The sequence below is a fragment of the Prionailurus bengalensis genome, chromosome A1 (assembly GCF_016509475.1).
Source record: "Prionailurus bengalensis isolate Pbe53 chromosome A1, Fcat_Pben_1.1_paternal_pri, whole genome shotgun sequence".
NCBI classification, from domain to species: Eukaryota; Metazoa; Chordata; class Mammalia; order Carnivora; family Felidae; genus Prionailurus; species Prionailurus bengalensis.
In genome coordinates, this window is record NC_057343.1 from 35,543,996 (window position 1) to 35,568,487 (window position 24,492).

General features: G+C 38.1%; 1 long non-coding RNA gene across 1 annotated transcript in view; it reads right to left on the minus strand.

Moving 5' to 3' along the window:
* Window positions 1-20,299: 20,299 nt before the first annotated feature.
* The window catches only part of LOC122483293, a 79,676-nt gene continuing 75,483 nt past the window's right edge, over window positions 20,300-24,492 (minus strand). Inside the window, exon 3 of the long non-coding RNA XR_006297378.1 lies at window positions 20,300-20,418. This is a non-coding gene — a long non-coding RNA (uncharacterized LOC122483293). The remainder of the gene's footprint in view (window positions 20,419-24,492) is intronic.

The window sequence follows — 24,492 nt, forward strand, 5'->3', positions numbered from 1 at the left end:
AGGCATTTTGATAGCGGGTTGCAAAAGGCAGACTTAGTTCCCAAGCGAAATGATAAAACTTTGATTCAACATATCATTTGTCTCCTTGAGTTTCATTTCTGGTTTACACCATACTACATGTCCCCACCACCACCACCACCAATGGAGGGGTCAGGGGGTGTGCAGTGTAACATCACTGAAGACAGCCCCCAAAGTACCCTCACAAAAGACCAGAGCAGACAGCTGCAAACACTACAAAGGTTGAGGTGGTATCTCTGAGAGCAACTGTGTACTTCCTCGAAGTCCCACTCCTTTAGTTATTTCACTGGGTCACCTGTCCCAAAATACTTTTGACTGTCCTCTACTAAACGTGTGGCTGGAAGAGGAAGATAGGAAAAGGGGTGTGTGCTAAAACATAGGGGTGTGTGTATGTGTATGGACGTGTGTGTGTGTGTGTGTGTGTGTGTATTCTTTCCTCCAGAACATGTTTGAATAAATGTATTTTTCATCTACCTGAATTCAGTGTAGGCTGTTAATTTTCCAAAGCAGATAAAATCAACGTAGGAAGAAAGCCCAGTGTTCTTAGTGCTTACTTTTCACTTGAATTCAAATTAAATGTGCATATGCGTCCTCCTTGCTAGTTTTCAAGGGATCATTTTCAGCTAACTTCTCTCTGCACATATGTCACAGAGCAGTGAGGGAGAGGCACCAGTCACCAGTGTCATTCTTCTTAGTTCTTGACTGTGTTTGACCTTCAGGGGCACCTCTCCTAGCGAGGAAAAGAGTGCTTTGCTCTACCTCCACGTAGAGGGCAAGGTAAGAGTAAAGGCTACAAGATAGAAGATAAGAACCCTGTTCCTGTTTAACTAACTCTCTCTGGCCTCACAATCAAAAGAGGTGCTCTCATGCATCACATCTTTTCTATTACCTTTGTCCACTGTGCATACTGTTTTTTGGCAAGAAATAGAGTGAAACCTTCTGCTTTCCTAGTGGAGATCTTATTTAAGAAAGAGACACAAAATGTGCAGCAGTACTGTGTTCCCATTTTACCAATCTTCTCTGGTTCCACATACCTTATAACCTGATGGCTATGTGACTGCAGATAATATATTCCATCCTAATCTGTTTCTTAGGACAGATTTTTAGGAGAAAAGAGGCAAAATCCTTTGTCTTTTGCCAAAAAAAATCCTTTGCCAAAAAAAAAAAAAAAAGCCATTACAGCTGTCACTGTTCAATTTGCACACGAAAATACCCAAGTCATTGATTTATCAAAATGTATTGCGTCCTTCAACTCAAATAGCCTTGATACATGGTCAGATATGTTTCCCATTTTAGAGATGAAGAAACCAAGTCACAGAGAGGTCAGATGATCCATCTAAACTAAGAAATGAAATATAATTACAATAATGAGGAGTCTAGTTCACTGATTGTCAGCCAAATCATTTCACTTATCTTTTCATAAGACAGCTACAAATATTACCATACTTCAAGATCCATGATATATGTGTATCATGCAACATAAATGTTATGTACCTTTATCTCATGTAACATAATACAATTGTTTTTCACTTCATCTATAGAAAATTTAGGGTGAATTTACACTCAGTTTTAATTAATTGAAAAGATGTTTGAAGTCACCTTTATTTTCCACTGGCCAAAAAAAAAAAAAAAAAAAAAAAAAGCCAGAATGTTCTTTAAATGAAAAAAAGAAAAAGAAAATTGACGAGGCTTACTCTGCTCCCTCTCCTGTGGGCCTCCTGTCCATGAATTAGCATTAATGGAGGTAGTGAAGGAAGTGAATTCCCCATACCTGGAAAGTAAAGAAACCCAGACACGTATAGAGAGCTTAGTGTACATGCTGCATAATAGTATTTCTGAAGAGTAGTGAATTCTGTATTCAAACAGAGGTCAGCAAATAAATCCAGAGTGCCTGAGTGTTTGATTTTTCCTTTTTAAAGATGAGCTGCTCTTATGGTTAGAGGTTTTCATTTCCCAGCTCTGACACAGGGTAGTCACATATGCAAACATGGACACTATGCCTACAGTCTCAATATAGATTAATTATTTCTGGCTGCCAGCAACCTCAAGTGGATTATGCTGTTTCTGTGATAAACCCCAACCTTCCGTACTCAGAGACAAAAGAAACACACACACACACACAGTAAAAGGCTAGTGCCTCAGTCCATAGTTATTTCACCTTGAATAGACTTTCCAAATGAAGCCCTTTCGTTTTGCTTTCTATATTAAACATTAACAACCAAAAAGGAATTTTAAATCTTGGGTTTTTTTTCATTAGTGTATCACAAACTACTAATTAGAAAAGATTTCTTTTACTAAATGATTTAGTTCTTATGTCTGTTTTAACACTTGAAAGGTTACAGCTTTAGGAAAAAAGGAAAGAGCCTTAATTAAAGAATGAATTATTGAATATTCAGTTTTAATTGATGTTGCCCCATGCTATTATTTTGCATGTTTATAGACGTTTTATGTGATTCTGTTATCAGAATAACCAAAGAGAGAGACATTGACTATTGAGCCTTAAAAGGGGGAGGGCTTCTGCCTGATCACATCCAGCTATTTAAGTTCAAGAATCATCTGAAGCGTGGTTTCCATGACAACAAGTCACTAATTGCGAACATAAAATAAAGCAAAAAATCAACCTTCCCTGAGTTTGGCAGCTACATGGATGATGTCTGTTTTTGTTTTTTTTTTTTTTTTTTTTTTTTAAATAGTGAAATGGCACTTTTCCTTAGGGAATTCCTCAAGTAATCTTCCCAAACCCAAAAAGTCATTCCATAGTGGGGGTAACTCTGGCCTGGGAAAGGTGTCAGCTTAAAGCTGTCCAAATCTGTTAGGCTGGGGTTGCCAACACCTAGCTTCTGCTAGAGATAAGGAAAAACACCTATGATGATGAGTGAAGGATTTTTGCATCTTTGAGCGACAGAACAGCAAAGATCGCTGCTGTGGCAGATGAATGAACCAAAGAAATGCTACCAAATACTGGATTTGAACATCCTTTAGACAAGGGGGGAAAACAAATTGAGGGGAAAAGGTGACTTAAAACCTAAAATCGGCCACTTTCCACAGGGTTAGTCACCCGTGCTCAATCACTAGCAAAGGTTTCTGGTTTCTCTGCCTGGCAGATTTAAAAAAACAAACAAAAAAAAGTGCACCCCTTGAGACTTGGAAACCTGTTCAACTGACACAATGGCACCATTCAAAATTCACCAATTTATGAACTGCAGCATATCATTTGTAAAAATTGCTTCAGCCTGAGTTACCTTTCACCAGCTCTGTAAGTCTACTCACTGGGTCACTAGGAGTGAACAAGAACATTTTGATAAATTCTGTTTCCATGACGATGAATTAACCAGTGAAAAGGGGGAGGTGTTGAAAGATCTGTATTCTGTAGAATACTCTCAAATGTTTGCCTGTTTTCATTTTTAGCCATTTAGTTCTCATGGCTCTGTTCCAGGACTCTTTAATTTGCCAGTAGCTGTTTTTCCTACACAGATTACAGGAGTAATTCATCAGTGAATGTTTCACTCAGTGGTCCCATCTAATGTAAGGAAACATAAAAATGAATTTTTCCAATTATGCCTTTTTGTTTGTTTAGAAAGAATGTAGTAAGCTTTTTTTCCCTTTCTTTCCTCACAATCTAGCTTTAGTGTTCTTATTCTCACTTATTTATTGACCATTACCTTACACAGACTACAACTGCAATTTGTATGATGTTGAGATCTGCTTTTAAATACCAATAAATCCCCAAAAGGCAATGATTTTTGAATTTACTGGACTGAAACCCCAGAGGGGGACGTAACAAGAAAAAGAACATTAAAACATGTAGGCCCAGTACATGTTACAATGAAATAAAGTGTTTAGGAAAAAATTAAGAAAGCAATAGAGCCTTTCCTTTACTCAATTACTTTAAATTGGCTTATTTATATACGATGGCATCTGTTTATGTTATTCTAGCATTTATCCACCTCTTCAATTTGATGATAACACTGCAACTTCTTTGGGGATCAAAAAATTTTTAAAAAGTGATTCTGATGGTTTTGTTTTCCAAATGATGAAAATAGCAAAAAGAACTCATCTTTTCACATGAGAAAATATTGGATATGCAATTATTTCTTGAAGTATGAAGTAAGAAAAATGTTCCCTCAAAACATGTGTTTCTAATCCAGCTTAACTTTGTACCTCCACAAGTAACTAATTCAGCTCATTTTAAAAATTAAGTTTAAATAATGGATGTTTTCCCTTGTCTTTCTTTTCACCTAAAACAAGGGAAATAACCAGTTTTCAACTTTCAACTGTTTTGTTCTGCCATTGTGTAGCCACGAATTTAAAGAATACTATTTATTCATCCTTTGCTTGAAGCAGGAAGAAATGTTAGGGAGATGTTCTAGACCACCAGCAATTAGCAAACTGATCAGATATTATCTTAATCCGAGACCGAAAGTGCAAAGGACCACGGGGTTCACTGGAAGTAAAGAGGAAAACTATTTAACACTTATTATGTAGAGATCTGCCAATCAGAACTACTTTATAAAAATTTCAATAAATAGTAATGCAATAATATATTTTTCTGGTAAGAACTGTTCTTCAGGGTCATATTTGCTCAGAGAGCTTAATTTCTCCACCAAGAACAGAGAGAATTCTCATACTGAAAAGAATATGGTAATTTTCTTTTCCTCCCTCTTTAGCACAGAAGCACACAAAAATATTATTAATATTAGTGGATCTCAAAGAATGTACGTGATTGAAAATCAAAGTAATTGTTTTAATGAATAAACCCTAGTTGTTTTGCAGCAGACATCTATAAACTATTAGAAAGGAAAATCATGCCACTCTAAAATCAATGTGTGGGTAGCCCTGAATAGTTCGTCTTGATTTAAAATAGTGGCTGCGACAGTGTCCGTTGACTGGATATGGACAAGGAAAGTCTAATGACTTCTTTTGCTCACGTGCCATATGTAACGCCTGCTTCTTATGGGCAACATGTGTGCCATGCTTCCCTTCCTGCACCGAAGGTCGTAATGCAGGTCGCTGGCATTCAGTTCACATTGATGTTAATAGTGTGAGATCCCTCGGCCAGCTGTTGTCTGAAAAATAGAGATGGCATGGCCCACCCAAGAGACAGATGCCTTCACACCAATGTGACCCGTAGCTGGCACAGGCAGTGCAGGAATCAGCTTGTTAATGCTAATGTCTCCGGTAAGATGGGGATAAACAGCAGCTCTCTCAGTCCTATAGATTGAAAGTGTCACAAAAATACTGTCAGGCTCAGTTGCTGATCATTAAAAATGAGTACAAATGAGAGGAATAATGGCTTGTTGATCCACCTGAGTCAAGTTCGACATCCTTGTGACACTATTTACAACTGTATCGATGTCTTTCAGGCATTAGTAAGAAAGATTTTTGACAAAGAAAATAATTATGAAACTTCTTGAGTTTTAGAGTAAAAACGGTCAATAACAAAACATACTATAAACTCCAATCACATAGTTTCTTAATTTACTGAGACCTCACACTTAGATAAACTTTGCGATGAACCTTTTGGTAAAACCAAAAATATGTTTGTAGTATGAAAACAGTTCTATTTTGCAACTTACATGTTTTTGACTCAGGATTTTAAAATGGTGTGTTTAGGGGTGCCTGGGTGGCTCAGTCTGTTAAGTGTCCAAGTCTTTTTTGTAATATTTTTTAATGTTTATTTATTTGTGAGAGACAGAACATGAGTGGGGGAAGGGCAGAGAGAGAGGGGGACAGAAGATCTGAAGCAGTCACTGTGCTGAGAGCAGAGAGCCAGATGTGGGGCTAGAATGAACTATGAGATCATGACCTGAGCCAATGAACTGAGCCAAAGTCAGGTGCCTGACTCTTGATGTAAGCTCAGGTCATGATCTCACAGTCTTGAGATCAAGCCCCACATTGGGCTGTGTGCTGACCGTATGGAGCCTACTGGGGATTCTCTATCTTCCTCTCCCTCTGCCCCTCCCCCTGCTCTCTCTCTCTCTCTCAAAATAAAAATAAAAATTAAAATTAAATAAAGTGGTGTGTTTAATATAAAAAGTTTTAAGCGGATATATGCTTTTATTGTCAGCATTGTTTCCCAATCATTCAGTGGGAGGGAATACCGAGAGGTATAGCTTCAAGAGCAGCATGTTGATACAGAGATTTGATCAAGAATGTTGACCTAGGATCCAACTGCCACTTTCCTATTGAGAATCTAATCCCATTGGCCACACATCACTCCCTGTGTCATAAAAGGTTTATACCAACATCTAGTTTGACAGCTCAGGACCTCTGCCACAAGCCGAGAAAACATTTACTGAGGAATGTTTAGATGAATAAAGTAATAGTCTTCTACTTAATTTATGAGTGAGGGCTAACCCCTACCTGTAAATCACACAAAATTTTAACTGTATTGAGAGATCATTATTTTAAAAAGCTCTTTTAGTAAAGTAGATTGCTACCAATTCAGTGAGAGAGCTGGTGCAGTCATTCACTCCACAAATATTTATGGTGTATTCGCTATGGTTTTGCCCCCGAAATTTGACTGGGTGTTCAGAGAAGATATGTAGAGGTAGAGATAGAGAATCAAACGATTATAAAGCAATACGACAAATAACTATAGAAAGGCAACCAAATAATTGTATTGGAGGAGTGTAGGACGAGGTTATTGGAGAAAGAACAGTAAGGTTTAACAAAAGCTTTCTGAATGAGATAATTAGGGAAAGAGCATTCCATACAAAGGGGACAGTTGAACAAAGGCAGGATGTGAAAATCAATCCATTAGGCAGAGACAACCATAAACAGTTCAGTGTTGCCCAAGTGCCCAGTGTAAGGCAAGCCATGGAATCAGTGACAGAAAGATAGGCAGAAACCACATCAAGCAAGGTTCACTGCCACTATTAACAACCTGCCTGCTATTTTATCCTCATGGCCTTTTGGGAGGTGAAGGCAACAATTCCAATGGAAGATAATGACGATAACAGGAAATGTGCCAAAAGAAGATGAATTGAATCTTTGTAGAAGGAGTATAATAATCAGAACTTGGTGATTGATGGAGCATCTGACAGAGAGATGAGAGATTGCAGATTTTATAGGATGCACAAGTACTGTCTTGAGCAACCGGGTGGATGGTGGTGCCACCAGCTGAGGCAAAGGATCCACTTTAGGGGGAACATGTGGAAACAAGTGCCCATGGAACATTCCTACAGAGATGCCCAGCTAATAATTGGACAGATGAGTTTGAAGCTCAGGGCACAGGGATAATTTAAAGACACAGAATTGGAATCCACTGGAAAATAACAGTATCTGAAACCAGGAGACTGGATAAGATTGCCCAAAGAATACAGAAAGTGAGATGAGTTATGGATTGAGGTCCCAACCCTGGGGTACAATAATTTAAGAGATTGACAAAACAAAAGTAGCCAAGGACGAAAACAGCAAGGTGTTGACCAAGGGTAAGAGGAGAAACCATAACAAAGTACTATTATGGGAACCACTAAAGTGAAAAATGCAGGAGAGAAGTCCAGTAAGATAAAGATGGGAAAACAAATTACTATCCCTCTCTGCCTCCCCTTACCTGAATACAAATCTGCATCATTAAAAATAGAAAGAACTTAGAAACCTGAGACCAGGAAACATCTAGGAAAGGCCCAGGTAAGCATACTCACATACAATTTAGGAGTTGTCCGTTCTTAATTTTTAAACAAGGGAAGGCTTATCAGTTTATTTTGTTAATTTGTTTATTCTCTACCTTGTCCTCAAAGCACTACAGATTCTTTCGGTAAAATTTCTGAATTCATTCTTTTCATTTAAGCTTGTAATAAATGTGAAGCAAAAGTCAGTTCACTTTTAACTGTCTTTGAAAAGTATCAGGAGTGCAGATTGGATCTATTGGCAGTTAAGGGTGGAAACTTCTACTTTACCATTAAGGTGAGAATGCTTTTGAGAGAGAAGCCTCACTCGTCAGCAGATGCTGATAGAAAAGTATAGCATTCTTTAATGCAGAGAGAACAGCACGTCGTAAAGAAGAAGGCCATCGAGCTATAAAGCCACGTAGAGTAAGCCCACTATAGGCTCCTGAGCAGGGGATAGCAGAAATGCAAGGGGATGTCGGTTTCTGGGCATTGTACACAGGAGCAACCCACCAGCTGGAGCCATACCTAACTAACACCATCCCAGCTTTGTTGTCAGGCAGTCAGATTCCAGTAACAACTTAATCTTCACAAGCATGTCTTGTGTGTCTTTGGGCAAATAATTAATGTTCCTAAATTCTACTTTCCTCATTTATTAAAATGGGGATAAAATAATTAATTACCCCTTAAACTTGTGAAAAAGCAAGTGAGATACTATATACAGAGCATTAGTGTAGTAGTTGTTCTCAACATGGGGTGATTTGTCCCCCAGGGAACATCTGGCAATGTCTGAAGACATTTTTTGGTTGTCACAGCTGGGTTGGGGTGGCTGTTACTGGAATCTAGTAGCTAGAGGCCAGGGATGCTGCTAGACACTCCACAGTACATAGTATAGCACCCCACCAGAATGGATTATCTGATCCAAAATGTCAATGGTGCCAAGGGTAAGAAACCTTGATCTGGTAGTCACACATTATAATAGCTGGTTCTTCTGGAACCCTCACACTGCGTGAGACACTAAGTGCTTAACATTTATCTCATCTAACCTTCACCGAAATTGGCACTAGTATTATCTCCAGTCTACAAATCAGGAAACTGACATGCAAGAAAACGTTAAGTAATGTAAACAAGGTCACACAACTAGCAGCGACAGAAGCAGAATTCCATAAATGTTAATGATCGTTGTATTTCATGGACAAGTGAACATTTTTTCAGGTAATATTCAGATATTTTCAAATATCCAACTCTGTATCACATAACAAAAAAGACTGGTTATTCTACTTTCATCGAATCATTGACATAAATCTAGACACAACTGCTATGTTGCATGCTTTGACTTTCAGACTCAAGGTTTTCCTTAAATGAAGACAAAATGGAAATGTTAAAAGAGAAAAGAACTTAGCATTTCTTAAGAACACCTTAAAAAGACAATTGCCAGATATGCTTTTAGAGAAATCTTTTTAGTGTTAAAAATCAGTAAAACCTGACTTCAGGAACTGGCCTTAGGTCTTCTCTAATGCTGAAGTCAATGGCTCTTTTTGTAATGGTGTTATGGTTTAAATACAGCTTCAGGCCTCTGTGAAGCTTGAACACGGGATCAGAGAGATAAAAGTCACCTGCCTAGATCACTTTCACTTTCTCGTCTGAAATTCTTAACATCTGTGCATTTATCCAATTGTCAGTGATGTGTCATTGATTATTTTTAACAGTCTTTGCATCGATGTGTTTCAGAAGGTGGTTTTCTCTTCTTTAAATCTGCCTTTGGGGACTCTGAAATGTAAGCTGTCAAGTATGGATGTGTGCAGGACTGAAGAGAATCCTAGAAAGGCAACAAATGCTGAAATGTGAGCATACCTACATACAAGTATTTTAACAAAATGTTTATGAAAATTTGGGGTTCCTGAATTTTTGACATAATTGCGTATCAAGTGAAGACAGTATAGTATTGTATGGCATAGTGGCTTAAAGTGCAAGTTCAGCATCCAAATCCTGACTATGCCATTTACTAATGATGTGATCTTGTCAAAGTGACTTGACTATTCTGAGTCTCAGTCACCTTTCCTATTTAAAAAAATAAATAAACATTAAAAAAAATTAAAAAAAAAAAGGTGGGGGGGAGCACCTGGGTGGCTCAGTAGGTTAAGCGTCCAACTTCAGCTCAGGTCATGATCTCACGGCTTGTGGGTTCGAGCCCCACGTCAGGCTCTGCACTGACAGCTCAGAGCCTGGAGCTTGCTTCAGATTCTGTGTCTCCCTCTCTCTCTTCCCCTCCCTCACTCATGCTTTGTCTCTCTCTCTCTCTCTCTCAAAAATAAATAAACATTTAAAAAAATTTTTTAAAAAAGCAAATCAGACTGACGATAGAACATTCTCCAAAAGTAGGATATTTATTTTTTATTTTATACTGTCATATTCCAAGGTCTGTTTTAGATTGTAAGAATACTACAGTGAACTACACTCATGCAGCTTACAATTAAAAAGTTGAAATGAAATATCATCTCTGATAGCAGTAATTGTCCTGAAGAAAATAATTCTGGAAGAGCTGATGGTAGTCAGACAAGAGCAGGGGCTTCTAAGGCCTCTGAAGAGGCCCTGTTTCAGCAGAGACTGGAAAGATATGAGGCAGTGACCCAGGTGAATACCTGGAAAAGAGCTCTCCAAGCAGAAGAAAGAGCAAATGCAAATATCCCCAGTCTGGAATATTCTGGCAATTTTGAGGAAAAGCAAGATATGTCGGACTGGCTCTCAGTGACTTATGAGCTGAATTAAAAAGATAGCCAGGGATTAACTCATAGAAACTATATGCCATAGTAGTGTTCTGGATTTTCCTCTGTGACGAGAAGCCATTGGACATTTTTGATCTGTGTATCATGATCCAATTTATGTTCTGAAAGAATAACTTCGACTCCTATGTGGAGAATAGGCTCTAGGGAACCAGGAATAGATACAGGATGACCAAGTAAAGGTAACTGCAATAGTACAGGCAAAAAATGGTGGTGGCTTAAAATAGGAAGATAGCATTTGGCAGCTGCTAAGAATGGTTATACTCATGGTGCATTTGAAGGCAGATTGAATACAACTTTTGATAGATTTAATGTGAGTTGTGAGAAAGAAAATGGGAATGATTCCAAAGTTCTGGGCCTAAGGAGCTAACTGGGTGAATGGAGACTGAAGAAACAGGTAAAAAGGAGGGAGACTATAAAAAGCTTAGAGATACTCACTAGACATTCATGTGGGAATATTCAGTAGGCCATTGGATATACAAGTATACATTCAGGAAAGAGGTGAAGAATGTACCTTAAAATTTGGGCATTATCAGGGTATAAATATAGCTAAGCTATCAGGACTGAGTGGGATCCCCGTAGGAATGTGTGAAAATAGAAAAGAAAAATAGAGATCCTGGGTCTGACCTCTAGGGTTTTCCAATATTTAGAGGTCAAGAAGATGAAAATCATGGGAAGGTAGTGTCAGAGGTGAGCAAATAAACTTCTTCAAGAAAGAGAGAATGATCTGTCATATGCTGCAGAAGTGTGGGTGAGAGGGGAGCAGAATCAAACACTGTCAACACAGAGGCCACTGGTGACCCTGAGAAGAAAAGTTTCAGTGAATTGCTGAATAACGACTTCTAATTTCATTGAGTTCAAGAGAGAATGAGAGGAGTAAAAGTAGGAAAGGAAAAAATGATTAACATATTTTTGTGAGAAATCAATAATAAAATATATGTAAAGCATTTATCCCAATGCTTGGCATATTACAAAATGACAAAAAATAGTTACCATCATTATTTTTATCATTTTTATGTAGTCATCCCCTATCATTTGAATATTGACTGTATGTACAGCCAGACCAAGAGAAATGATTATTTATGTCTGTGTATATTTATACATGAATATTTTATTGGTAAAAGCATTTAATGTATATGTACATATTCATATACATGAATAGATATGTATTGTGTGATGTATATAGATATAACGATGATACTTTTACCAACAAAATATTCATGTATAATTATCTCATTTTATCTTCACAGCATTCTGTGGGGGAAAAATATAGTCATGTGAGTTTTTCTCTGTTTTATAGCTGACAAGGCTTAGGCTCACAGTTTGTGACTTACCCAAAGTCATATATAAATTCAGAAATGAAACCAAGATCTAATGACATCTGCCTCTTTTCTCTTTTCAGCAACAAAGAGAAGTTCAGGTATCCCATCAAAGAGAAAATCAAACCATATCAATGAGAAGTCGACAATGCATACATCTGATTTGAAGAATGAACACCCAAGTATTTTTTTAAATTAATTAATTAATTATTTACTCATGCACTGTTGACCATCTTGCACAATTTGTTCCTTGTATACGTGGTCAGATTCCTCTATCAAGTGAGGAAATGTTCTGCCACAGAGAGATGAAAATGTTTCTTTCCGGGGCACCTGGGTGGCGCAGTCGGTTAAGCGTCCGACTTCAGCCAGGTCACAATCTCGCGGTCTGCGAGTTCGAGCCCCGCGTCAGGCTCTGGGCTGATGGCTCAGAGCCTGGAGCCTGTTTCCGATTCTGTGTCTCCCTCTATCTCTGCCCCTCCCCCGTTCATGCTCTGTCTCTCTCTGTCCCAAAAATAAATAAACGTTGAAAAAAAAAATTAAAAAAAAAAAAAAAAGAAAATGTTTCTTTCCTAGAAATTATGTTTAAAAAAAAGATAGAAAGGGGGCAAAAGGCATACATCGAAATTATTTTTCTCGTGCAACTGCCCATGCTGGCCCTGGGGATACAAGAGGAAACAGAACAAACATTCCTGTTCCCTTGACATCTATAGTCTAGAGATAGATATTAATCAGATAGATAGATAGATAGATAGATAGATATAGATAGATAGATAGATATAGATAATAGATATTAATCAAATTTGCAAATGTTGTTTTGTTAAATTATGAAAGGTATATAGAGGAAAGTAATAGGGAACCATGGCAGAGAAAAACAGAAACAACATAATCAAGTGTCATTATATGAAATGACAGAAGAAATGTATGCCATTTGTATGAAAGACATAAGTAAATGTTTGAATCCTTTCAACAAGCCAGGTACAATCACTTCAAAAATATTGGAATGAAAAGAGATTCTCAAAAGAGATATGCATTCCGTAAGGGACTTTGGTAGCAGATATGAAAGGGAAATTGGTGGATTTTCTTTTAAGGAATCTATGTTTCTTATTTCCAGATTAATGTAAACAAGGAGCAGTGTGCTTCCTTTACATGTCCTTATTAACGACTATTGAGGGCAAGGTAAAGCATTAAAAAAAAGAAGCATTAAACAATTCTGAAATGCTTTCAAGATATGTTAGCTGCTCCCAAGATTCCAAGTTATCAGTATGGAGTCCTACTTACTCCTTCTACAAGGCAAAGTTTCCCATCCTGAGAAAACAAGATTTCTTTAGAACCGCAACCGGTCCAAGTCCTTGGTAACTTCTGAGACACATGCATTTTCCCTTCAGTGAGAAAATGGCTAATATGTATCGTGTGTCAATCTTCAAATAAGATCCTTCACATTCCAGTCATCTTTGTTAGTTAACATACTAAGTCTTCTTGTCACCAACACATGCTCTACTCTTCCCTCTTCCTCCCAAATTTTTCAACTGTGTTCTCTGGAACACCAATCTGACTAGCCACATCAACTTCCTGAAAAATGCATCTTCCACTTTGGTTAGAACTCTAAAGTTCCAATGTGAGGTCTGTGAATAATGCTTCATGGGCTCAGTAACATGCTTAAAAATATTAATTTTTAAATTTTCTTTCTGTTATTTTAAAATATGACTTTTTTAAAAAGTTGCCATATTATAAGAGTATCATCTACTTAAAAGGTCTAGGTTGCTTTGTGTATATAATCAAGTACTATAAGATCATCACTAAAACCATATTACGATGTCTAGAATTGTTTTCTATTGACAAAAATTAAATAAAAGTCTGTTTTATGATTAAAGAGATCTATCATTGCTTACTGTAAGCCTAAAGTTACAGAAAACTTCAAAGGAAATAAATTATAAGGATGCTTCCATATCCTTTGGTTTTACCACAATATTTTTTGTGCTGAAAGATTTGTATGAATGGAAGCATGAATCTAGCAAACATAAATGTTTACCTTGAATTTTTGGACTGTTTTTGGTCTTTGGTTTTGAGTGTTTTTTTTAATGAAAACACTGCATTGGAATGATGAAAACATTACCAAAAATTCGCCAAGCCAGGAATCAAGATTTATCCTTGAATTTCAGTGCCTTTCACTCTTCACCCCATGCTTATTTACCTTTCGACTCCTATGGATTGAATCTCCTAAACATCTCTCAAATCCATCCATTTTTCTTCATACCCACAGGCATCACTCTGTCCAAACCAATGTCATCTATTAATATAGTTACCACAGTATTTTCTGTGGCTCTAGAGTTACTCCTCACTACTTTCAATACTGTATTCAGCTAGGATGATACTTTGATTACAAACAAAAGATAAAGAAAGAAAAATAGAGACATCACTGAGGTTGTTTTTAAAACTGCAACTACTTACAAATTCTGGAAGAGAGGTGTCATGGAGGGAAAACTGTATTGAGGTAGAAGAAAACTAATCACTTTGTTTATGGAAGACTAAAGTCCTTGGAGTTAATTTGTACTATAATTGCAAGTAAAAATACTGTAATGAAGAAATGTGAAGGTGTCTTTTGGGGCAGTGAGAATTTGTTGATGTTTGGTTTGATTTGGTTTTAGTACTATAAAGATTTATTTCTGTCTCAGAGTTTTCATCTAACTTTGGTTGCTGAGGCAGAGTGGATTCTGTTCCATCAGCTGTATGGGCCAAGCCTGACAGAGATTCCACCATTTTGGTGATAAACCATCGGAAGTTTATGCCTTCTTCAGTTGCGACTGCAGAGGGTGCATAGCACACATTTTTGGTCCTTACATGGGAGTGATCCTTTGATCAGAATTAATTGGATGTCCCACCCAAAAAGCAATGAGGTTGGGAAACATGGTTTTCTATGTGCCCAGAAAGAGGAAACTGGATCATAGTAGTCTTTCTATTCATCATATATTCCAGTCACCTGGCCTTGTTTAGAGAATTATCTTACCCACCAACTAAGGGAGACAACCCCATATCATACTAAACACAGAAGCAGGCTATTTCTTTTCTTGTTCAGGTCACATACAGTCATTTTGATCCTATCCTAAGTGATAAAGACCAGTCCACATCACTCTATCCTATGGCCACCAAGGATAGCTCCTTGACTCACGCAATGATTTGACTCATTGCATTTTTGCTGAACCACACTCTTTGTATGTGATGATATGAAAAAGGAGCAATTCCTCTGGGATCTGAAAGCAGGTAAAGAAAGGTAACTGTGTGGTCTTTACAAAAAAGCTTCCTGCCATTGAAAGAACATATGGAAAAAGTGATGTGACTTCCATGTACAAAATCAGAGTTTCATCTGCAAATATATATATAATGTGTGGTGATGTAGGGAGCTTCATGATCCTGGGCATGGTAGGAGGATTTTATTTAACCTTGGGGAAGGTGTGAATCATGGCAGTGACTTGGCTTGTTTTGTTTTGCTTTGTTTTTTAATGGTAGGGTATGTTCATTTGTCAACTCTTTAGCCAGAGAAAGGAGTTATTTCTTTGTTTTCTTTGGGATTGAGATTCATGGGGTAGCTGAGGCTGAGGAAAGGGAGGAGGTGGGAGAAAGGGTTCTGCTCTGAAGAACAGATCACAGATTGCATCGACCTGTGGGATGGCTAGAGCTAAGAGAAGAAGTCAGAAACCCTTTACGACAGATAATGACAAATGAACTGACTTCCAAGTTTTCTTTTTCTTCTCTGTAATCCTCTTATGAAAGCCTCACATATTTAGTAAAACATGTTAGTATAGCCTTGGAGAAGGAAATAAACAGGCTCTATTTATGCTTGAGGCAGAACAGCATGGGGAGCAGACAGCAGCTTGCAGAGCCATGATAGAAAGCCCAGAAGGGTTCATGAGAAGCCTCAAGCAGGAGTAAAGAGTGAACAGTGAAGGGCAACAACTGGAATAAACAGAAACCCTCCTTTTCTGGAGACAAAAATTTGTACTTTAAACAGATGAAACATTTGTTTGACAAATTTATATAGTCTGCGACTAACATTGTTCTAGGTGCTGGGCATAACAGGTATGAACAAAACTACCATAGCTCAGGCTTCAGGGAGCACAGGTCCCTGTGGAAGAAACAGACAATAAAGAAACAAGCCTAAATTATGTCATATGATGATAAGAGCCTTGGAGAAAACAAAGAATGTTTGTAGGGAGTAGCATCTGCTGAGGGAGGAGGCTCCAAGCCATTTTATAAAAGGAGATTAAGGGGACCTCTGTAAGATGATGACATTTGATAGAGATCTGAAGGAAGCTGTGAGTGATCTATACAGATGTCTGCAAGAAGAATGTTCTAGGCAAAGGGAACAAGTGAAAAAGACTGGAGACTGGAGTGTGCCTGATATTTTTGATAGCTAAGTAAAGAAAGAAGCTCCATATGTCCATGTGACTCACTGCTATCTCCATCAGTATATATTGGCATCAAATCTTGTTTTCCACTGAGAAAGTCATTAACTTCATCAGAAACTGAACATGATTGGCCAGCTTATCCTAAAGTTTCATCAAAAAATGGAAGCAGATTGTGAAATTCTTTACATGTATACCAGAGCTTTCTGATTTTCCACAAGACAAATCATGAAGCATCTGATTATCCTCCATGCAAATATTTATCTTTTTTTTTTTTGGACAGAAAAAAGAGAGACAATTCCAAGAACAGTTTTTCAGAACAGAGTCCATTAATGATTTGCCTTATTTGGAAGCCATATTTAGACACATTCATGTGGTATATCATTTTACTCAAGGTCTTACCTCATTGTCAGAGATTCTATTACAAGAATATGTGCATTCAGAGAACACTGGAGATAGAGGACAATATAAATGTCATGGTAATAAAGTGTTTCTACAGCCTAGAATTAAGAATGGCAAGGCTTTAACCTCTCTGAAAGCATAAAGTTGCAGATATACCTGTAAATTAAAAACCAAAACAAAACAAAAAATTTTGAAGTTACTCCTACTCAGGCAACCTTGAAATTAAAACATGAATTCATTATAATTTTCTTACTGACACTGGCAACATTCGTGTCACAGTCCTTCTTAAAGGTAGTTTCTTTGGTTTGAGGACAAAGAAAATGATGTTACATGAATTCAGCTATTCAACACGGAGGCTTGGATGACCTCTAGAATCCCCTACGCAAGCCCATCTTCATCTGGCAAAGTGAACTATGAGAGGCTCGGTTCCACTTCCCAGCTCAAACTTTTTTTAAAATTTTTTTTATGTTTATTTATTTTGGAGAGAGAAGGAGAGACAGAGACACAGAATCTGAAGCAAGCTCCAGGCTCTGAGCTGTCAGCACAGAGCCTGATGCGGGGCTCAAACTCACAAACCATGAGATCATGACCTGAGCCGAAATCAGATAGATGCTCAGCTGACTGAGCCACCCAGGCGCCCCCACCTCAAACTTTTAAAGTCAGAGGGTTCCATATGTCTTGCCATCAAAATAAAGATAAATGTCCAAGAAATCCTTGGACAAGTACATTTCTGCACCAGTCTTTCAACATTTCTCTCCTTTCCCTTCTTTCCTTCCTTCCTTCTTTCCTTCCTGCCTTCCTTCCTTCCTTCCATCCATCCATCCTCTCACTCTCTCCTTTTTGTGAATAAACCTGAGTTTTCCCATTAAGGTTGCTTTAAAGCACATTAAAAGTTACTTTTAAAATTTGAATAGTTTGGAATTATGTTAATTTTTTTGGGAAATGACCATTCCTTCTTTGTATGAAAATCAAAGATTGAAAGATGTAGTTATTTGCAGAGATTGATTTTACATTCTGTCTCTGAAAAGAAATCAATTTTCCATTCAACAGAATACATTGTATGCAATTTTTGTGTATATATGTGTTTACATGCAGTTTCTTGGGAACAAGTCCATGGCTTCCATCAAATTCTCAAGTACCTTTCAAAGGAATCCAAAAAAAAAGTCCAGGCCTACTGCCTGAAAGTGAACCCCAGCTCTGTTCTCAGAATAGTTCTGCTGTTTCTGGTGGAGTCTGTTAATTTTCTCAAACTTCACAAACCTCAGCATTGGGATATGGTCCTCACTGACACTTCCATACCATCTCTCAGCCATCATCCCGTAGCACGGTTACCCTTCTGGCGTCACTGCCCTCCACCAACTTTCTTTTCATTACCCTTCATTTATTATAGACTTTAGAGTCTAATTCACAGTTCTCCTCTCCATTCCAGGTTCTGCTAACATTCCCAGAGACTTGAGCATACAGGTGGACAATATATCCAAAAGCTGTCCCCAAACCTCCCTTTATTTCCATAACTGCAATGACCTTCCCTCCCATTCTAAATCTGCTGCCCACATCCCATGGATATGCCCTTTTCCTTTGTCATTGTTTGAAATGTTCATCTATGATTTCCTAAATGTGAACATCACAATTTGACAAACACAACTCTTATCCTTTCAATTTTCTGACTCAGCTACTCATATAATACCTATAGCTGTGAAGTAGCCCAACAGTTACAGCAAGAGCTCTGGAAGCAGATGACCTAGGCTGAAGACCAATTCTGCCATGTTCAAGATGTATGAAGTTGACCAAGTTTCTTAATCTCTCTAAGCTTCTGTTTTTGTGTTGTGTTTTTTAATGAAAATAGCAGTTTTTGCTGAATGGATAATATAACCCATAATGTTTAGCATGATGCTGCTGAGGAAACATGCCATAAATCATAGGCATTTTTATTATTGTTTGACCTTACAAAGACTTCCAGTCACTCACTCTTCTAGTGTCTTCTATATTTACCCATTTCTTTTTTTTTTATTGTTTCAATGTTTATTTATTTTTGAGAGAGACAGAGCACGATTGGAGGAGGGGCAGAGAAAGAGGGAGACACAGAATGAGAAACAGGCTCCAGGCTCTGAGCTGTCAGCACAGAGCCCGACGTGGGGCTGGAACTCACGGACCACAATATCATGATCTGAGCCGAAGTCAGACACTTAACCAACTGAGCCACCCAGGCACCCTTATATTTACCACTTTCTAAATGCATTTGCCTCCCTCTCTGTCTTAACCAGTGTGGTCTTTCACTCTCCTGCCAACATCCTCAGTTCTTTTTCTCCACTGCAGTCTCCTTGCAAAACCCCAGCCCTAGATCACCATGCACACAAAAAAGCACATGACTTCGTATGCTGTGCTTAGCATAGCGTTGGTGTCTAGCATTGTGAATGAATGAATATTATCATAAATTCAAGGCCCTGATGGCACCCTTAGAGCTGCCCCAAAGTATTACTTCCTAGTGTCCTAGTCATCTCTCTCCTTTTTTTCCACAGCAGCACTTTCAAACTCTCTATCATCTTCAAATCCCAACCTCTACCACCCAATGTCTCAAGAATTGCCATTTATGTATTGTCCTCTCATGCCACTGTCCTACTCTACTGGACCTTCTCCATCACCATTCAGTCCTGCAGGAGTCTCTTTAGTATCCAAATGAAAACAAAACCAGAGCCCAAAATTAAACACCTTTCCTCTTCACTTCCTCTCCAGTTATTGCCCTATTTTTCTCCTCCTTTCCCATCAAAAGTTCTTGAAAGAGTTGTCTAGACTCAGTCTATCGTTTGTCACCTCCCCTTTACTACTCAATATGATTTTCAATGTCACCAGGCAATTCAAACCATTCTTGCCAAAGTTACTTGTTACAACAGAAGCTTGGCATTTGGGCAGCCACTGACTTTTGACCTCTAGATATTTTTCTTGAATGCTTTCTTCCCTTGAGTTTTTTTTAAAATAACAGTTTTATTAAGATGTAATTCACATACCATAAAGTTCATCCTTTTAAAGAGTCAATTCAATGGTTTTTAGTATATTCACAAAGTTTTGCATCATTCACCACTATCTAATTTCAGAATATTTTATTACCACCACCCCTCCTCCCCACAAAAGTTACCCTGTACCCATGAACAGTCACTCACAATATACTCCTTCTCTGGGAAAGATTAATCTGCTTTCTGTCTTTGTAGATTTGCTGATTCTATTCACTTCATATAAATGGAATCATACAATATGTGGACTTTAGTGTTGACTTCTTTCAGTTAGCATATTTTCAAGGTTCTTCCTGTTGAAGCATGTATCAAAAGTTTATGGCTGAATAATATTCCATTGCATGAATATATCACATATTGTGCATCCATTAAACTATTGATGGGCATTTGAACTGTTTCCACTTTTTGGCTATTGTGAATAAAGCTGCTTATAAACATTGATATAAAGGTTTTTATTTTTAAAAACTATAAACAACTTAAACAGCCATCAATAGGAGTCTAGCAAGAAATGTCACGGTATACTCATAGATTGAAATGCTTTCTATTAATAAAAGAATTTCTAGGTGATACTCTTGTGGGTTGTTTCTATTTTTTTCTTATACTTTATTCTCATTTTTTTCTGAGAACATGTATATGTATATGAGAAAATATTAATGGGGACATTTTCACTTTAGGAAGGATTTTATGTTTATGTTATGATCAGATAAAATCAGATCAAAATGAGATCAAACCAGAATCAAATTAATACCCACCTCCCATATCCTCCTAAAGAACAATACCTTAAATCAGAATCCTTTCTGGGAGAATTAATGGACACGTGACTCTCCGCTGACAGTCTCCTTTTGTTGCAAGCCATTTTGGTCATTGCTATGGCCTTTCTGGTGGAGAGGAGGTGAAAAGAAATGTTGTCAGGGCATGGAGGAACTCAAATATCTTGTAAACAGTGTTTATTTGCCTTGCCTACAGGCTAAAAGCAAAAGGCCCTAAACAAAGGAGAGAGGTAAAAGCAGACCTCAGGGAATTAGGAGAAATTGTCAATAGTCTCTGGTATTTACTTCTGCTTCCTTTGTCTGCTTCTTCAGCAGCTTGTGTTAATATCAAAAGGAAAAGCAATTTGGTATCAAACTAATGCACTTGCTGATTAAAACAATCACCAAAACATATCCCCAGTGCCTGGCATGCACCAGAAGCCATCGCAGGAGCCTTAGATAATAAATACCATTATGATCTTATAAACTAACTCATCAGAATCCTTCAATAACCCTGTTCAGGGGGATTCCTGCATCACCACTTTATAGGTAGGGAAACTGAGGCCCTGGAAAATTGAGTCCTTTGCTCAGGTCAGCAAAATTTGTAAGTGGTAGTCTGGGTTTCTTAGCCAGTTTTCTCTATTCTTGTAGGTTCTTTTCTTTTCTTTCTTTTTTTTTTTATAGCAGTTTTACTTATTTATTTAAATGTATTCTATTTATTGTGGTAAGAACACTTTACATGAGATTTACCTTCCTAACAAATTAGAAGTATACAAGGCATTATTGTTGACTATAGGTACAATATTGTAAAGTGAATCTCTAGAGCTTATTCATCATGCTTAACTGAAACTTTATACCCCTTGATTAGTAACTCCCTTTTCCTCCTCGTCTAGGTCTCTCCCAAAGCTGAGGAAAGAGAATAACAAAGAAGGAGACTTCCAAAGAAGTATCTTGAAAAGCAGGAGGTCCCACTAATCGCTTCTTTATAAAAGCAAATTTGGAGGTAAACACTCCTTTGGGAAGCAAATATATTGGGTCACACAGCCTCTGTGTCTGTGTGCCCACACAGCCACTGTGCCAGGAGAAAAACTCCTCTTCCGTTGGTTCTGAAAAGATCATCCTAAACAGAGAGGTCTGCAAGTTGTCTGGGTGACTCTGGGGAAAGTCTTTCACCCCAAAGGGGTAGTAGCACTATTCTTCACCAGTAATCATTAAGGGACCCTGGAAGAAGTAAAGTGATAATATATCTCCCAATATAAAAAGGAAATGGTCTGCATGGATTAAAGGAGGTCAACACAGTAAAACCATGCTAGTAAGACATTCAAGTTATTTTTGCTGCTGCCTCTCATTCCATCCAGGAATCTGACATTTTCGTGTTCTTGCTCCCTTCCTGCTATCAGCTCAAAGGCTGATCTGAAATCAATCATTTACAGCTTAGGGAGACTGTTTCAGAGCCAAGGTAGACCTCGCCGAATCACTCAGGGGCCCATCCCCAGAAGTTCCTGGGCTAGAGAAGTACATGCAGCTCAAGAATTTAATACACATGTGCAGTGGAATTGCTTGCTACTATTTCCTCTATTTTTAATACTTTTATGGCAAGTGTATGGTTTTTTGCTACAAAAAAAATAAGATAATGATTATTTTTTAAACATCATTTCAAAGGGGGGGTGTATAACTCAAATTTCAAAATTATTAACATTCGTACTTATAAAAAACAATGTTTCTAAATTTTGAATTACATGGATGCTAAATCAGAAATCAAAGGTAGTTAAACACCACAAACTGCTCTTGAAGAAACATATTTGCCTTTGGAGTCAGAGTCTGAATATTACTGCTGAAAGTAATGGGAAACCACAGAGGTCATGAGGAAGAGTGACAAAATAAAAGTGACATTTACAGAAAATCAATTTGTTAGTGGTGTGGAGAATGAACTAGAAAAAATAGAGGTGGAGCAAGCAAATTAGAAAACTCCTGTTGTATACAAGCCACAATACTGCATATTTTACACATCTAACCTCACTTTCTCATCATGACAACAATCTGCTGTAGATATTTTGACATTCGTTTTATAGTTGAGAGAACTGAGGCTCAAGGAAATAAAATAGCTCTTTCAATGTCACATTGCTATTCAATATAAGTGCTAATTTGGGGAAAGAGAGAGTACAGAATAGGCTTATGACACACTAGGACCTAAGATCAGTTACTTTGATGATCCTCTCCCTTGAACAGTGCTTCTAACTTGGCCGATCGCTGGAAACACCTGAAGAGCTCTTTAGACTATGGAGTCCAGCATCACACATCAGAACGATTCTGATGATAAGTCAGTTTTGGGAACCTCTGCTGTCATCCAGATGACCTTCTGGTTACTGAAAAAGAAACTAAGCCCAAGGGATAGTTAATTCATCATTTGATCTATTAAATTTGAGATAGTGGGGGGCACCCAGTAGGATCTCTGCATAATTTCGCTGGAGATAGGAGACCAGAGCTGGGAAGAAATGTCAGAAGTAGAGAAATATATTTTGGATTTATCTGCATGGAGGTGATAGTTGGAGTCGTGAAATGTCTTCCAGGAAGAAAAAGAGGGGGGAAGGAATAGAGATTGAGGGCAGAGGTGGAATGGGGGGAGGAACTCACAGGTAGATATAACTGAGAGCATTTAGATAAAATCAGAACGAGGAAGATAAACTGCCGTGACTATAGTTTCAAGGACATTTGTGTATTAATGATGCCTGTGTATATACTCACTCCAGTCTTCCCTCTGACCTCTAGTCCTAGAAACCCTACTTAAAACACCTCTGTTAGTGGGGCACCTGGGTGGCTCAGTCGGTTACGTGTCTGACTTTGGCTCAGGTCATGATCTCGTGGTTTGTGAGTTTGAGCCCCGCATTGGGCTCTGTGCTGACAGCTCAGAGCCTGGAGCCTGCTTCGGATTCTGTGTCTGCCTCTCCCTTGTTCACTCTCTGTCTCTGTCTCTGTCTCTGTCTCTCTCTCTCTGTCTCTCTCTCTCTGTCTCTCTCTCTCTCTCTCTCTCTCTCTCAAAAATAAATAGACCTTACAAATTTTTGAAGAAAAAAAAAACAAACCTCTAGTAGTATAAAGATTCTTCAAACTCATCATGTCCCAGAATGAACCCAAGACCTCCTCCTGTTCCAAACCTGGTTTTCATACAGAGTTCTTTTTTCCAGTGAATGACATTTGTATACTCCAAAAATGTATGGTTAGTATCTTTGCCTCCATATCCAATTCATCTATAAGCCCTAAGACTTTACATGAATATCTCTGAAATTCATCTATTTCTCTTCATTACTACTGCCACCATCCCAGTCCAAACTACCATCATCTTTCCCCTGAACTGCTGTACTTAATCCCTAACTGGTTTCTCTACATCTGTTCTTGACTCTTCCTAATTGGTTCTCCACACTGAAAACAACATGGCATTTCAAATCTGATCTTGTCACTCTCTAACTGAAAATTCTTTAGTACTTCCCATGGCTCTTACAATCTTACAAGACTCTAAATGACCTGGTTCCTGCTTACCTCTCCAGCCTCATCTTGCACATTCTCCCTTTGTTCAACAGACCCTTTACACCAACCTGCCTCTATAGTTTTGCTCACACTCTTTATCTGTCCCTAGAATCCTCCCAGTGTGCCCCTTCCCCTCCTACACACACACACACACACACACACACACACACACACACACCCCTTGTCTTAGTTGACTCCAACGCACTCTTCCTGAACACCCATATGAATAAATTCTTGCTGGAAACCTTCACTAACATACCTCCCTTTGTCTGTTCCCTTACCCCATTATACCACCTCATAGCATAATATGACTTTACAGTTTTATCAGTGTGTAATTATACATCTGTTTGAGATTATATGACTTTTTCCTTCTTTAATTAACTATAAACTCCCTGAGATAGTATTCCTAATATTAAACATGACTTGCTGGATGGTAACAACAAATATTTATTGAATTTGATCTGCTGCATTGGACCAAGAGGCTGTCAACAGAATTCAGCTTAAAGTTCAAAAATCAAATTTCAGGATCATGTTGGGGTCAAACTAGAGGAGAGGTAGCCCTAGGGTTCTGTACTTCATGTTCAATGCTTCACAGATGTGCAAGTGAGACAATCTGCCTCAAAGAAAGGAAGCAAAGACAGTCTACCATCTCATAGTACTGTTGTAAATATTAAAGTA